An 18,160-nucleotide genomic window follows, 5' to 3' on the forward strand; every position below is an offset into this window, starting at 1 on the left:
GAGTAACCTCAAGTTCTTGTGATTCTGGTGGCATCTAAGTCCAATCCTCCTATTGGGGTTCATTGGTTGGAGTATCCTGAATCTTATCCCCAACTAGTTCAATTCCTACAGGCATGAAATCAAAATCTGACATATTAAATATATCAATTCCCTCTACATCCTTCTCATCAATCCATTGTTGTAGTTCATCCTTTGATGTCATTGTTTGCAAAGGTTCTTCTAGGATTGGTGGTGGTGTAGTAGTAGAACTTCTCATTCTCTCCTATTTTGTGGCTCTAGCTAGCTAGGTTCTCCTATTCAAATGTACATCATCCTCATCATCCTCTTCTTAATCTTCTTTAGGAATAGGTTCTAGGATTGATGGGATAGGGACTAGTTTCTTGATAACCCTTTGCCTATTTTTTATGGGAGTCTTTATTTTTCTTCCCTTTTTAAGTGTAGAAGGGGATGCTTCTTCTATTTGCCAAGGTGGAGAGACCTTTTGAATGTCAACTTTTGTCTCTATTTGACTGGCTATAGTAGCTAGTGGTAGTTGAGGGTCAACCTAGACTTATAATACCCTAGTATCCACTGACCGTTGTACATTAATTTCTTCTTGCTACATAGGTGTCAGGATTTCACCCTCTTCCAATTCAATTCTCTAGGGGGAACTTCTTTTCCTTTTACCTCGGGCTCTACCTTTCTAAGCTCGATAATAACCCACCAGCCTATTGAGTTGGTGTACTATTTTTGGCCTCACTGGTGATTGAGCTACAAAGGTAGGGATAGTGACTTTCTTCCCTCCACCTTTGGTTGGGTAGGCGTGTGCATGGAAGATCACTATTTCAGGTATTGGATCAAGCTCAAATGGTTTCTTGACCCAATCCTGTGTCATTTTAATGACCTACCTCGCCCTATGGTTGATATCTAAATTTTCCTCCCTATTAACCTCAACACTCATAATAGGCCTATCACCTATCTTATCCTTGTTGAATAGAGGATTGAACAACTTCTCAGGATCTTGTTGCCATATCTTCTAGGGAATTTTTATCTTCAAGGCCTTATCTGCCAAGTAAAAAGTCTCCTACAATAATCCCTTAGTTGGACATCGTAGTCATTTATCACATTCATTCAATGGTCTTCGATAGCTTCTTCATGGGTGAATGTTTTACCTGCTAAACACTATACTCTCCCTATGTTTTCAAAACATGGCCATGGAGAATTGTACTCTTCCAAGGGAAACTGATTCCATTCACATTCAAAAGAGGGGATATCTTGCCTTTGATCTACTTGAAAGGGTCCTTTAACCAATGACCAAGTCCAACATTTTTTATGTTGCCTTCTAACTTGGTCATAGGCAGACAAGGCTTTTTGAGAAATTTCTAAGAGAACCAATCTATCACAAGGGTACCTTGGGAGCTTCTTGGGGTTCACAGTGTTGGAAAGATTGGGTGCTTTCTATGTAGGCTTTAACTAGAAGTGAACAAAGAGATGGTGGCCAAGGTCTCTAATACCTTGATTAAGGGAACTAAATTTTAGAGTGATAAAAAATGTGCTACCAAATTAATGGAGATAATTTTACTACCAAGAGAAATGTAAATGATTAGAAAGAACACAAATGGTTTTTGGTAGGGAATTTCACTTTCAAAACTATGTTGACATATAAAAAAGGTCATTATGTGCTATCTTCCTACCAAGAAAAAGGGAAAAGGTGAAAAATTAAACATATGGTGGTTGGTAGAGAACTCAACTCTTGAAGCCATGGAGGGAAGTCATTAAGGTCATTATGTGTTCCTTACCTTAAATGGTAAGTATTATAGCATCTTCAACTATCACTTTATCATTTAAAATCTCTTTTGGTATAGAAAATGTATCTTTTTCCCCCTTTATCTCATGTTATTTTTGAATAATAGTATTAGAGCCCATGAGAAAAGCTTGTCCTCCCATGTTCTACATGAGGGCTTGGCCCACTTAATTATGGGGTATGCTAAGAATTTACATGTTGAGGAAAACCTTGCTACCAAAAGTAGCATATAATTTTTTTTTAAATGTTTGAATCTATTATGGGGATACCTATTCTAATGAGGAGGTGAACTACAATAAGGATGAGGTCTTTCACATTTATAATAAATAATACCCTAATTCATTCAAGACAAAGATCCCTAACCCTATTCCCATTGGAAAAAAGATAATTTTTCTATTTGATGAGGATGATGACCTTGGGAATATTATAATCTTTGGACCCTAGTACATATTTAAAAGGTAAAGGTATGGCTAGGCTTTCTATGTCAAGTGACAAGAGACAATCTAAGTTTCATGGGGACCTGTCTATAAATGTCAATTGAAAGACCACTTGACGGAAGAATATTTCTCAAAATAAAATTGGATAGTCTATAGAGGATGTGGGTGTTAATGGGATTACTAATACAAATGATGTGTGGGTTACCCATAAGGACATGGGCTCCTTCCTCCTATATAATCTTATCACAAATGCCAATTTAAGAAATTTTTGGCATAACTAAAATGCTTTGTTTACTTGGATCATAAGGAGGTCATCAATTTGAAATAGAAGGCCAATCCATCTAATGATAACTTAGATAGTATCCCAAGGGCCTTATTATTTCTTAAGGATTGAATGGTAGTGTTAATTTTTATTCAATAACATTCTTAGCTGAGAGCTTAGAGAGAATGACATATTTTCTTTTAGATCTAGTAATATTTATTTTGAAATCATAATCCTTGGTAGAGAGTAACTTATTGTAGTAATTTTAAAATACTCTCCTAGGATTTAGTTATCTTTTCATCTTCCATATGTTATCAATCTTATCTCTAGCCTCCTTTTATTTGAGGATTTGAGAAAAAAAAATTGGATTTCTTGGCACCAAACCAATTTAATTTATTTTCACCCTAGTCTTGGCCCCATCAAATTTTATATTTAGAAAATTCCTAGATGATTCTCTTATGTGAGTAGAAATATTAATAGCCTCAATACTATTCAGTTTATATGGAAACCTAGCTTTAGCAACTAAAATTTACCCCTACGACTTGGCTTTTCTCCTCCTATTATGGATATTGCTTTCTTTTTACCTACCACTTTGATGAAAGTCTTCCAACTAGAAAAATTTTGGGACCATCTTGCTATGAAACTATCATGTTTAATATCCTTCAAATTAAACCATTTAATAATGTCGGTTGTAGTTGAAACATCATCATCTTTCTATAGACATGTATTAAGGGAAGAACAATCATTTTTACCAAGGTGAACAACTAAGTTACCCAATTTTAAAATATCAAAACAAATGGAGTAATGATTAAATAGTGTGTGTTGGGCGACTTTGATACTAACTCTATCAACATATTTTTTTTAACTGTATGTGTTTTTACTTGCATAAACTATGTCTAATCTTCAAAAAAATCTCTTTTCTCCCTATTGGAACATAGACCAAGTATGTTACACACCTTTGTAATGAGTATTAGTTCTAACCAAAGTCTCAAAATGTCTATTTGTTTATTAAATATTATACCAAAAGTATTTTTTGTTTCCTTTCAACTCAAAAGAGTTCCCGCCAAATTTATCGTGTGGTTCTTCAACCCAAAGTTTAAGGTGGCTACATCTTGAAGGATTTGAACATAAAGAATAATATTTTTCTAATAAAAAAATATGAGGAGACTTCACACTAGTAAAGTAAAAAATTAGATAGTCAAAATTATTGATATTGAATTCATAATTAAAATTATTGGAGTCAAGGGTAGTTTCAAGGGAACCTTAGGGTACCTATACCTCATTAATAATTTTCTAAGGTTAGGGTTAGGTTTAAATCCCTGTGAATTAGATTTATTTTTCATTTTTATTAAGGTGACATGAGTTTCTTATATACCCCTCCATTTTGCACAAAAAGTACACATTAAATCCACCCAAGAATGTGATAGTGTAGGATAAAAGGTAATCTTCAATGTCATAGTGAATCACACTAAGAATTGCAAGACTAGGATTCAGAAAAATGAGAACCCTCACATTTGTGTGAGGAAGAAAATTACCAATTTTATCCATTCTAATGACATTGTCAATCAACTATAGGGTACATAAAATATGAGGAGACTTCACACTAGTAAAATAAAAAATTAGATAGTCAAAAATATTGATATTGAATTCATAATTAAAATGATTGGAGTCAAGGGTAGTTTCAAGGTAACCTTAGGGTACCTATACCTTATTAATAATTTTCTAAGGTTAGGGTTAGGTTTAAATCCCTTTGAATTAGATTTTTTTTTCATTTTTATTAAGGGGACATGAGTTTCTTATATACCCCTCCATTTTGCACAAAAAGTACACATTAATTCCACCCAAGAATGTGATAGTGTAGGATACAAGGTAATCTTCAATGTCATCGTGAATCACACTAAGAATTGCAAGACTAGGATTCAAAAAAATGAGAACCCTCACATTTGTGTGAGGAAGAAAATTACCAATTTTATCCATTCTAATGACATTGTCAATCAACTATAGGGTACATGGAATGAAATTCCACAAACATGGTGGTAGGTTTCCAATAATTAACAAGTGAGGACTCAAGAGGGCTACGGTTTCCTCATGGAAAATATTTGGAAACCAAGAAATAGCCCAAACATTACGTGACTTAATACACCAAAAATTTCTATTGAAAATCTCTCTCTAGCTAATAGGGTTCGATAGAAAATTTAAAAATCTTTTTTTGCACCATTCTAAAATATGAAAAAATAAAACTTAACTCTTTAGACTGAGTATCATGCAACCATTCATTAAGAAAAGAATGAGAAGTTCCAATCTAGATAACTCTTGGTTTGAAAGAAAATTTGTACTATTCTTCAACCTAAATTTCTTTGAATCAATTGGTAATTTCATTTGTATGTTTGGCTTGATAAAGAAGGCATTAGTAGTGGGTTATTTACCTCCATTTGTGGTGTGGCCAGATCTAGTGGTGGGTCGCTATAGGATTAGTGCTCCATCTAGGATATTTCTGCACTTGGAACTCAAGGAAATCTTTGGATGATATGATCTATGTATTTGTCAATTTTGGTGCTTCTTTTGTGGATTTTGACTAGTGAAATAGATGCGATAAATGAGATTCAATGAAAGGGCTATTAAATGTTTTCATGTATGAGGATGACCTTCCACTAATGGGGAAGGCCTCTTTGATTAGTCTACACAAAAGGTGCTAAATGAAAAGTCAACACAAAGTCTCATATCTTGATCAACACATTTACTATTTAGATAGATATTATTGATTCCTATTTGGACTTTAGCTATCCTAAATTATATTTTTGGGTTCTATAGGAGCTCTACTTCCTCGAGCCTAAGACAATTCTCTCAACCTTCCACACTATTATTATTTAATCACTCATATATAAGAAAATTTTATCGTACATTTGTACTCCTCTTATTACAATACATTCCGTGTGCTAATTGCCTCTTTATTCTAGAGGATAATTTGTAGATTGGCTCTTGGGTTGCGAGCGACCAATACTAACACATACTACATGTTTGAGTTTGTTCCTCTATCAAAATATATCTACATATTATTACTTTATGGCATCCTACTGATATAGCCAAATTTTATAAACCTACTTTTCATCATTTCTTTAGATAATGTGTAAAGAGAAAAAAAACTTTGACATAAGATGTGACATGTACATTTGTTAATTCAAGAATGTTTTTTTCCTTTTACTTTTCCTTGTAGAAATCAACATATATGTTGTTTTCCTTATGCAAAATCATCATATAAGATTCACATCTTACATCACCATACCTCACACATAATATAATTATTCTACCAAGACAACTAGATATTGTTACTTTATGATGTTTTACAAATGTAGGCAAATCATATAAACCTTCTTTTCTTGTTCATCTAACTATAAATTTGTAATGATCTTGCATGTCATTACCTCATAAACACATTATGAATTGAATTGTGAAGTCTAGATTTAAGATTGCAAAAGAAAATATTACATACTAATTATATTTCCTACACAAAATATAAAATGTTCAAGTTTTTCTACATATCTATTAAGCAACATAGCACTTATTTTACTATAGTTTTTTCATATCATTAAAACCTGAAATCTATAGATAGATCTTACTATCATATTTTTTCTTGTTCAAACTAATATCTATTGCATGACTTTCGAAATCTATGGATAGATCTTACTATCATATTTTTTCTTGTTCAAGCCAATATCTATTGCATGCCCTTAATATATAAACCAACCATTGTACTAATTAATTTCGTTAGAAATGTCTAAATTATTTAGGTCATTATTTATCTTAACATAAAATTAATATGTTAATATATCTTTCTTTAGATTCCTAATTTTTTTAACATTCATATGCGATGGCAATTTTAGCTATCTAGAATGGAATAATTTGACGGAAATGATGCACACAAGGCTTACCTTCCACTTAGTTTCCTCATTGCTTTCTTGTATGTGGCTTCTTCTCCTTATCCGTTAGCAACTCCTCTCCAGCCTAAAATTGAATGTAGCCCTCCACTGCTCTTCTTTTATCATAGTTACTAATTTGTCGAAAGAAGATGAATTTTTTTGAATCTGAAACCATAATTTGATTATAGAAACACACCAATTTGTGTTTGTAATTTTCAATAGAGAATGTATATTACTAGCAATAATTTGCATATAATTTGAATAGAGTCTATGAAGAAAAGAAAGATCACTTGAATCAAGCTTTACAGGCACAATCAGAAAATTCATCTTGAAGCAAAAAGTAGGCGATTGCATTCAAATTACGCGTTTCGTTGGGTGTTATTGGACTCATCATCGCCGTCGCAAAATACCATTTGTGCACAAATTGTGTTTGGTCACATGTATATTAGCCGCCCCTATATTCATTATGTTTGCCTTTTCAAAGGAAGGCGAATTTATATTTAAAAAGTTTAACCAAATTTATGTATTTGAAAAATCAGTGTAATGGTCAAAGTGAGTTCTAGAGTAAAGGTTCTTGTAAATTGCATATTATAATATTATTTTAGTTCATTAATTTTTTCTACTTAATTATTAGTGCGTGAAATTTTGCATCTGTTGAATTATAAAAGTGTGTTGCAGGAGGGTCAAATGAGAAAAGTGAAGTGGTCATATTATAATATTTAAAATCAAAAGAAATCATTTACACAATAATTTATGGTAATTATTAATAATAAACATAAGAAAACTTACAAGTATCAAATATGTGTGAAAACAAATTTATAACAGAGAATTTATGAATTTAAAAAATGTCCATTGTCAATAGTTTGTTTAAATCACTAGTGATTATTAAAATGGAAATATTTTTAAAATATGTATATAGAGTCTCAAGAAATTGAGACATCATCAATTTCAGTCTTATTTGTCATTTTTAAAGAACTAATAATAAGGTAGCACGATGGTGAGGATACATATAGAATATTATAGGTTAACAATAAAAGTTTCAAAATTATTAGGGTATCCAAATCTAATGAAGTGATTGTGTCTTCATCTATAGAGAGAGACAACCATTAGTAGTTGACAATAGTGACTTTCCATCTACAAATATTATAAAACAATAGAAAATATTTGCATAATGTTTCCTGATCAAAAATTTCAACTATAAAGTGATTGAATCTGAAGTGGTAAATAAATGTTTAAATAAAGGTGGGAGTGAGAGTTTTGAAAATAGCCAAAAGTCTACAATTTGGTATAATTTATTATAATATTAAAATACAAATTTGTTGAAGTACATATATAATATCTTAATATAAAAAATGTTATCAAGTTTTGGTCTTATTTGTGAGGTCTATAAGTGAAAGAGATTATTAATAATAACTTATATTGACTATAAAATTGGACAGATATAACAAGATTCTAGATTTCTAATCTCTATTAAAATTGTTTGAAGAATGTGATAAACTCCCAAAAAAATCAGCTATCATCTTGCATACAAACAACCTAAAGAAACTAGAATTTCTAGAAAATATAGTGTTTTTTAAATAATAGTTTAAGTTATTCCATCACTAATTGCACTTAACTTAAATATTGTCTCATAAATACTATTAGAAGACTTATATATATTTAAATTGTAACGAAGAAAAATCTTTTTAATTTCTTTATTAAAAAAATTAATATATTATTTATTATAAATAAAATAATCATTAAATAAAGTTTAAAAACTAAAAAACATACTCTATACATATATTCTATAAATGAGATGTGTTATAAGATATGTTAAAAGGGGAAAAAGGTGAGAATGTGTTTATTTAATTTCACATGCTTTATAAGTCGATCCTAATATGGGTAGTCGTGGGTATTCATTATATTTTATCATATCTGTGTGACTACAACTCACTTTGCAAGTTTAGATCCCTATTTGGTTTAGGTGTTGATTCACTAATAAGCTCTCATTGTCATTTTATTCTTAATTCTCTTGGAAACCCTTCAAGCTATTAGTCCTCCCCCTTCAACAATACTTCAGACTTATTTCTTAGATTTCACTTATCACTATCAATAACATCTCTACAAGCTTAATCCTTTAGCTTCACATTCACTCACACACTTGTGCATTATTTATCCACCTCTATCTATATGTATCTCTTTCATATACTTGCACTCCTTGATACTATTTTTTTCTCGGTACCTCTTTAAATAGGCAATTCTCCCTTTACCATTTTCCACAATCATCGTAGATCTTAGAGTTTATGATCAACTTCAGCACAATTCATTAAAATATTTTCTTTATTGGACCTTTGTCAGGTCTTTACCTAATCCTTGCCTTTAATTTAATAATCTAACTCATCAATATTATCTTCAGCATGGTTTACATCTCTCAAGAAATCAACTAAGTTAGTTGGGGATCATCATTTCCTTGAATTCATCTTCAACTATATTACTCAGAAATCACTATGTTCTGACACTTGGTCATCACCTAATCCTTGGACTTATAAAAATTCTTGGCTCAACATCGACTAACTTTCTCAATCTATATTCATGCTCGGTCAACACTAGATTTTCTTGACACCAACTGTGGCTCGATTGACACTAGCATCACTCAACATTCCTTTGCCTTTTACTCTATTTCTTAACTTGGCTTAACTTTCTTGATATAAGCAATCACTTTTCCTTATCAAAGTCTATCTAATCAAATGTCTATTGTAGCCTTCTTTTTATAACTCAACCTTTCCTTTAGGTGCTATTGTTATGAAAAATTTCTCAAATCCTCTACATCAATCAAATACATATGTCATTCAAATTAGTTAGCAATATGGCTCATCAATAGATTTGACATCAATAAAAAAACAAAATTGTTCCAATTATAAGTTTCCAACAATATGTAGCTATGAAATATGAAACTGTTCATCCTCTTATCTCCTCCTAATCCTTGTGTGTATTGTTTCTATTGTCCTACAGAGAGGTGATAGTATTTATCTTCTTGTGTTTGGAGGCATACCTATGAAAAAATGCAGTATTCCAATCACCCTCCATTTACTATTGGATCCTAGATCTTTGTTTCCAATCTATTTATTCTTTCATAGTAACCTTCTTCCATTGGTTCCTATAAACTTCTTCTTCCTTGATTATTTCCTTGAACAGACCCCCTCATCCATAGCCTTCTGAAGTTCCTCTAGTTTTGTCTCAATCTCTTCCTTCTTAAAAATATCCGCCAATAAGGACTTCCCCCAATGGGTGGCATTTCTCCTTACATTATCCAACTTAGTAGTGAGCCTAAACATGGTTATGTCTTTAATTTGGATCTTCCACCATTCCTCCACACAATTTATGAAATCATGGTGTGATTACCACATAATCTTTTATATAAATTAACTTGGGCTACTAAAGACACCATCCATATAGTTAAACATAGTGGTGCATGATTTGAAACTATTTTGGGGAGAGTAGTTAAGGTGGAGGAGAGTAGATTCTACTACTTAGCAAATACCAGTAGTCTATCCAACTTGACCTGGATTAGCTCTCGATATTTCCCATTGTTGGATCAGGTCAAAGAGGGGCCTTGTATATCTACATCAATGAGATCACTTAGATTGATAAAGTCTTCCAAGTCTTTCATACTATTCGTAAATTCATTAAATCCTCTCATCTTGTCAAAGGGGTAGAGTGGTGACTTAAAATAGTCCATGTACATAGAAACTTCTTGCCCCTATTATTATTCATAAAATTGGGCAAGGTTTCCCAAGTACCATGTCTCCCACATTTGGTATTGGGAGCATAGATGTTCAAAATACATGTGCTCATATTATTAAAAGCTTTTTTAGAGATAATAAAATTTCTATCCTACCATAGGATTCTTCCAGATACCACTTTAGGATTTTATAGGGCAGCCACCCCTCCATCAACCACATCAGCTTCACTATAGCTAGTTATGGTGCTAGGCCACAAACTATCAATAACTTTGGAGAAAGCAAGGGAAGACATTTTAACCTCTTGAATAAGAAAAAAATTAATTCTTAAATAATAGATATTTTTCTTTAGAGAAAATTTCTTTTGAGGACCATTTATGCCCCTCATGTTCCTTGAGAGGAACTTCATTTCTTACCTTTCCTAATGTCATTTGAGATTGATTTCTTACCATTTAAAATCTTCCTTTCCAGTTCCTTTCAATCTTTGTACTCCTACTGAGTGGTCTTCCCTGCTTGACCTCCACTCCAACATCCACCCTTTTGCCTCCTCTACTTCTTTTCTAGACCCATCATTCCACAACATCACTCTATTGATGTGAAGAGGGTGTGGAAAAGATATCAAAAACCAGACATTTTTCCCACTCCTTGAGTGGTGGAGAGAACTTTGAGGTCAAAACATGCCTTGGGGGGTCAAGCTATCCCCCCACTTCACCAAGGAGGTACTAACACACATGGATCCTTCACCTTTGTTCTCTTACTATTTTCCTAAATCACGGATCTCTCCTTCCTTCAAAATGGGTTTTTTCTCAGCATTTCCCTCTCCCATAGTCTTGTTGGGGGTGGACAACAGATCATGAATCCATTGTAAAAATGGGTAATTATAAATCTCATTTCCTTCCACTTCTACTTGGATTCCCACTCCAATTTCCTCTTCCTCCTATATACTAGAGTTGCAACCAGGGGCTTCCCCAATCTCAACTTGAACTAGACCTATAGAAGGATCTTTGATACTTTATTCCTTAGCAGGTGGGGGTGGGGTTCCTCCCTCTTAGAGACTTGGCCATTATTCCTCACATCCACTTGGGCTAGTTGAGCAGAAGATTCACCTTTTTGTGATTTCTTCTTGACAATCCCTAGAGAGTCCCCCTGATTCATTTTGTTGTAGGGGTGTAGAGTTTTTTTTTTTTCCTATAACTTGTAAAGGGTTGGAAAGATGGTTCAACGAAGGACAAATATGCAAATCTTGTTGTTATGAAAATGTTGAGAAAAATTGTCACTAGAATTGAAGTTGTTGAGACAACCTAGAGAAGGGGAAGACCAATAGAAAAATTTTTGTGAAGATGAAAATTCAGCTAAGGAATTTGATGAGCAAGTTTGTAACCTTATACAGGGCGAAGAAATATTCTCAAAAGATTTGACAAGAGTAAATGGAAAACCTCATTATAATCTTCTCAAATATGATGGTAAGATTGATTTAGAATAATTATTGGATTGAATCTCTAATATGAAGAAATAATTTGAGTATGAGGACATGCCAATAGATAAGAAGGTGAATATTGCAAATTGAAAGTTGAAAGGGCGTGCATCTTTATGGTGGGACTATTTTTAGACTCATAGACAAAGAAGAGGAAAAGAAAAGATTAAGACTTACGTTAAGATGATTAATAAGTTAAAAGGTAATTTCTTACTAGGTGATTATCAAGTTAGGTTGGTGAAGAAGTTATTAGGTGAGTATTCAACATGTAGGCATGGCGAATATGACAAATTTGGATGGTGTTTCAGTTTATTCAGATTTTTCACCTGCCTCAAGAAATTTTGAATATAATAATTATGAATGCTTAAACCAAGCTATATTGACTATTGACAATTTATAGTTTTGCAACAATTTTCCTCCCTCAATTTTATTTTGACACATATTTGATACATTAAACTATTATTTTCAAACAATATTCGACATAAAATATTATACAAAGAATTAAATATATATTTTTAAATATTAAAATATTGACTACTTCTTTATAATTTAACCCCACCTTTCATTAACCCAACTTTGAATTTAATACTTGATGTAATTCACTATATACAAAAGCTCATTTGCTAGTAAATAAATATTAAAATAATATATTAAAAATATCCCATAGGCACCAGGAAGGATCCTTCACTTTAAAATTGACAATGCCCATTACATTCATAATGCAAGGTACATTAACGTAGTGAAACTTCTTAAATATAAATGTATCTTGTTTGAAAAGCATTGGATGTAGGCAAATTCAATGAATATAAAAGTGGGCCGGCTTATAAAGCGTGCGACCAAACGTAATTTCTCCACAAATGGTATTTTGCGACGGCGATAATGAGTACAATAACATCCGATGAAGCCCGTTGTTTGAATGCAATTGCCCACTTCTTACTTGACGATGAAATCTCATATGAGACGATGAATTCTGAAACTGTTGTTTCGAGGAAGGATCGGAAAAAGCATTACAGGGGAGTGAGGTTCATTAAGACTCGTGGAAAATATGCTGCAGAGATACCAAACCCTAAAAAGAAGGGCTCCAGAATTTGGCTTGGCAGCTTCAATACAGCCGAAGAAGCTGCAGCGGCATATGACCGTATGGCTTTCCATCTGCGCGGTTCAAAGGCCATTCTCAACTTCCCTCAAAACCTTCAGTTCGGAGAGTATGTGAATCCTTTCCTCAATCTTTCTCTTCACAAGGAAAAAGAAAGAGGAGAGGGAAAAGGAAAGATAAATCTGAAATATCCCACTCAAAATAAAGTGAAGTGATTTAATAGTAAGAGCAATGAACAATTCTAATCTGATAGGTTGGAAAAGCCTATTTCGTAGATGTGCCATCATTAGTTAGTTTGTTGTTAAGAGTAATTTCAGTTAGGTCTGTAAAAATTTGTTGGTTCTGTATGCAACGATTAATTTGGGATCATATCTTTGAGGAAATTGTTGAACTTTGTATGTATAGCCGCTCTTCAATTAACTGCCGTACTTTTCATGCTGTGGTATTTAAAAATTGAAAGTCTGATTCAAGTATTCTCTGTTTTTTTTGATAGATTGTGTGTTGCAAATTGTTTGCGGATATTGTTGGTGATATTTTGTCTTTGTAGAAATTTACAAATATAAATTGATTTGTACTTCTAAGGAATAAGTGCAAGCTTTTGTTGGGAATGTGTCACGATTTTTTTTGGCTTTTCATAGATCTGTTCTTGAAGGCTGTATGAGAATGTATAAATGGATGTGTGCAGTTATGTACTGTATTGAATTATGTATCAGATTTTGAATAATCCTTTTCGAGAGTGGATGTAGGGTATTTCCTATTTTGTCCTTATTTTTCTATTTTATTCATTGTCTTTGCTTGTTTAAAATTTACAATTGGTAATAGAGCTATAGCAAAATATTGAGCAAAGATAGTGTGAAGAAGTTGTGTCCATTAATAGATGGACAAAAGAGAAGAATTTGGAGGAAGCCAATTTTGTTTCCTTCTAGACTCTTGATGCAGTTGTGGCTGCAATTGACAAAGAGAAGGAAGAGAGCAACGAGGCATAAGATAGGGAGGAAAAAATTGTACTCTAAGAAATAAGGTTTTGATGCTTGGATAGAAAATTTTTTTAATGGGGAAGGAAAAGGAGAAAGTTGTTAAAATGTGACTTGGGTTGAGGGACGGGGCTATGTTTTTTGAGGTTGCCAAGTATAATGGCAGTGGTGAAAAACCATGTGATGTCAATGGGAATGAAAGTATTGTGGTAGCTGTCAAAGATGGAGAGGCGGCATTTTACTTGGAGCCTCTGCATAAGAAGCACATGGTTTGGCAATCTCATCTAATCCATTAAGAGGTTATTAAGGGATTCCATGTAGAAAGAGGAGATTGTTTTTATTTTTGAGGTTGAAAATATTATGTTTCTAAATGTAGTTAGTTTTAATTTATATTGAACAAGATTCAACAATCCTCAATTGGCCTAATTATAGGTACAGTGTACACAATTGAAAATTTAAGGAATGTTAAGAAGTATGGCTATGCTAGTTGGACTTCAAGTAGAGATTATTGGGAATGTGAAATCTAATGATCATATGATTGTTTGGCTTCTCCTAGTTCTTCACTTGAAGTTTGTATGCAAAAATATATATAGATGTGTGTAATTATATAATTAAGTAATTCATGCTTGAAAGTTGATGTAGACAATTTAAAACTATTATAAAATTATATCTCTTATATTTGATTATCTTCTCACTTTGTATTTTTATTTCTCATTATAAAAAAATGTAATGTTACTTAATAGACATGTAAAACAATTGTAAATTTCTTTTTTTTCTAGGGAAAAAAACTTTACCAACCTTAAATCTTAGCGTCAACAATTGAATTCATGAAAATATGCTTCTAAGTTAAGGGTATGTGAGATCACTACAAACTAAATAAATTGTAGGATATCATTTGTTGATGATAAGGATACCATAAATGGTGACCATAATAATCGTCCATAGAATTGTAGGGTACATGGGTTTGCGGATCTCTTTTAAGACCTTATTCTTTTAGATATATTTTTTTAATAAACAATTGATTAAAAAATAGTTTGTTACATTCTTAAGCATCTATTTATAGGTATTTTGATAGATATTGGTTACTGAAGTTCTTGTTCACAAAATTTACCAAGAGATTGTAGGACTCATGGATTTTATTCTAATAATTGTATTGTTTCTTAATATACATGTAAAAAATTATAAATTTCATGTTTTGTCTAGAAAATATAAGTATCAAATATTTTCTTTAGCAAGGTTGAATCCAGGTTGAATAATTGAATTTATGAAAATATTTTTCTAAGTTCAGGAAATTTGAGATCAATATAGAGAAAAATAATTATAAGATATCATCCTATGCTATAAGGATAGCATAAATGGTGAGCATAATAATCTTCTTTTTTTCTTGTAGATGTTTCTATTTCTTAGAAATAGATTAAGAAATTGTTGACTTATAATTGTAGGTATCTATTAATATCTTTTTTAATGGATATTAGTTTGAAGTATTTTTGACAAAGCTTATGGTAGCAAGATGTACCTAGGAGATTTTAGGTTTTATGATATGAAAAATTATTGTAAAATAAGTGTAAATATTGCTTAGTAAACATGTAAACCAATAAATAATTAATGTTTTGTATAGAAAATATAAGTATGAATTATTTTCTTTATCAATCCTAAATCTAAGCTCAACAATTGATTTCATGAAAACATGATTTTTTAAAAATTATAATGGTAATCTCCTTTATGAAAAGATTGCCAAACCTAAGTATAGCTAAAATACAAATAAAACTTCCCCCCTAATAAAATTGTATCCCAACCAATATGAATAAAAGAAGCTTGAAAAGTCTTAAGTCCAATTCAAAGCTTCTTTATGTTAGGTGTAAAATAACAACATATTCTTTTAAGTCTTTAGTTTTCAATACAATTAATATTGTTAGATAACTACCAAGTATGCTATTATAGAATAAAGAATGGAACATAGTAAAAAATCCACCACATTACACATGCATTAAATATAGCTAGGTAAATGCCTTCTAATTTACAATGCCAAATTTCTAAACAGAAGAAGATTTTCTAGTAATAATTTAGTTGACCAATGAAAGGATTAGGAATAAATAGGGAACAACCCTTTTAGTTCTTAAAATTATAAGATAACAAACATCAACATATAAATTATATCACTTCCACACATTATTGAAAGATTCTTTCCCAATTTACCACATGAGAAAGAATTGTATCAATTACAAACAAGAATGTCTCCTTGATTGCATGTTATTTTGAGATTTGGCCATGAGATAAAAGTTATATTTCTATGCGGAAGAAAATTTTCTAGTAATAATTTAGTTGACCAATCAAAGGACGAGGAGTAAATAGGGAATAATCCTTGTAGTTCTTAAAATTATAAGATAACAAACATCAACATATAAATTATATCACTTCCACACATTATTGAAAGATCTTTTCCCAATTCACCACATGAGAAGGAATTGTATCAATTACAAAACAAGAATGTCTCCTTGATTGCATGTTTTTTTTAAGATTTGGCTACAGAATAAAAGTTATGAAAACTCTCTAAAAGATATATAGAATATTTATAATCCCCTATTTGACAAGCATGAACCTATGGAACTTTAGGAAAAGGTTAATCTCAACAAATATATAAGCAGGCCACAAAATAGGTTATTACTCAATTAAAAACCATTGCAAAATCATTTTAGAAGAAAAGGATTCATAACATCATTGTTAGGAATATGGTGTCTCAACCTTGGATAATTCCTATTCATATTATTTTTTTTGTAAATTTTATTTTGCAAATAATGTAATTAAGTGTGATTGTATATGACTAGTTGGCATGTTGATGTATCACTCTACTTGCATGTGTTGACATCTTGAATTGTGTGTAAGGAGATCATGACTGAAATGGTTATGACGAATTCCTATGATGCATAAGAGCTATCTTTGGAAGATATGATGATGGGTGAAGACGTGAAGACATGTGGCAATTGATCATTGAGTACTGTACACTTGAGTCTCCATCTAGCATGCACGGTTTGGGGCATCCGCTCGAAAACAATTTTGGATTCCTACTTTTCTGAAGAATAGAAAAACCCTAATATGATTCTTCTTTGGAAGTTTCCCTAAAATGAAAAATGCACAATATAAGCGACTTTAGGTGTGAGAGTGTATTGTTAGAAGTCTTTTGTTGCTATTGGATTAGTCTTCTGTGCTCAGAAAGAACTTGCATTGCAAGTGTGTTGTAATCATTGTGTTGAAGATAATACATTGTACAGGTTTTGGAGGGGTGGTTGACTACAATATTATTGTTTACATAATATCAAATCTAAAATTGTAAGGATTCAATAGGAATTTCCACAATACTTTCCTTAAGGGATTAGTGTAGGAAGCTATTTCCACACCTAAGTTTCCTTACAAGTGGTATCAGAGCTTGATCAACTTTTGATCCTAGTTATTGGATAGGGTTTTTTGAGTAGAGCATTCTAAATCTTATTTTTAGATTGAGATGGCTAGTTCATCATATAGAAAAATGGAGGTGAAGAAATTTAATGGCAGTAATTTTGAGTTGTGAAAACTCAAGATGGAAGACTTGCTTGAAGATCGTGATCTATGGGAGGCAACTTCACTTAATGTGAGACCCACAAAAATTTCTCAAGTAGATTGGGATCTCAAGGATAAAAAAACTAAGGGTCTCATTAGACCTTGCCTAGCTGATTCAGTTCTCCTGATTATTATTGATGAGAAGATCACAAATAGTTTGTGGACATGGCTTGGGTCTATGTATCAAGCCAAATCTCTAGTAAACAAGTTGTTCTTGAGGAAAAATTTATATTCTCTCATAATAGAGGAAGGAGGATCTATTATAAATCATCTAAATGCTTTTAATTTACTGATTACGTAGTTGTCATCATTTGGTATCAAGATAGAGGAGGATCGGTGTATGACCCCGTTATGTTCCTTGTTGGATTCATGGGACCATCTTGTGATGGCTCTTGGAAGTACTTTAGTTACTTTTAGAATGGATGATTTGGTGTCTTCATTATTATCTAAGGAGATGCTGAGAAAGTCTTTAGATTCGGCATTGCTCTTATGTGCTTTCAACCTATGCATATGTATGTGAGAAAATAGGTTAATGGATAATGCTATTGAATTATGAATTCTAAACGTTTCAATTATGTGAAAAGAAAGTAATCTTATATGTTGAAGTTCCCAATTCGATGTTTATGTATTAAGAGGAAATGAAAACCCTATTTTTGTGGACAACAAAGTTATCTCTCTAGTTGTTAGATTAAATAAGTGTCAAAATCAAATTTGAATAAGAAATTATGCATCACTTTGAATTCTAAATAAAAGGAACATATATCTTTGTCAAATGATGATGAAGAGAAAAAAAAAAAGAGAATAGGAATCTTGTTACGTTGAAGTTTTTAATTAAATGTTATATGCATTAGGAGAAAGTAAATAATCCAAATTGAGGAAAACAAACTTGCCACCTTCCTTGATA

General features: G+C 31.9%; 1 protein-coding gene across 4 annotated transcripts in view; it reads right to left on the bottom strand.

Moving 5' to 3' along the window:
- Positions 1 to 18,160, bottom strand: part of LOC149550936 (ethylene-responsive transcription factor 5-like) — a 75,672-nt gene that overhangs the window by 34,281 nt on the left and 23,231 nt on the right. For 3 of the 4 annotated variants that reach the window (XR_016352641.1, XR_016352640.1, XR_016352642.1), the window contains exon 1: positions 6,412 to 6,790. The exons of the other annotated variant lie outside the window; for it this stretch is intronic. The gene's annotated coding sequence lies outside the window, so the exon portion shown is untranslated. Of the gene's footprint in view, positions 1 to 6,411; positions 6,791 to 18,160 lie in introns of those variants that run through there. 4 annotated transcript variants of the gene reach the window in all.

The sequence above is a fragment of the Cupressus sempervirens genome, chromosome 6, assembly GCF_028749045.1.
Source record: "Cupressus sempervirens isolate cs-2001-9-10 chromosome 6, ASM2874904v1, whole genome shotgun sequence".
NCBI lineage: Eukaryota > Viridiplantae > Streptophyta > Pinopsida > Cupressales > Cupressaceae > Cupressus > Cupressus sempervirens.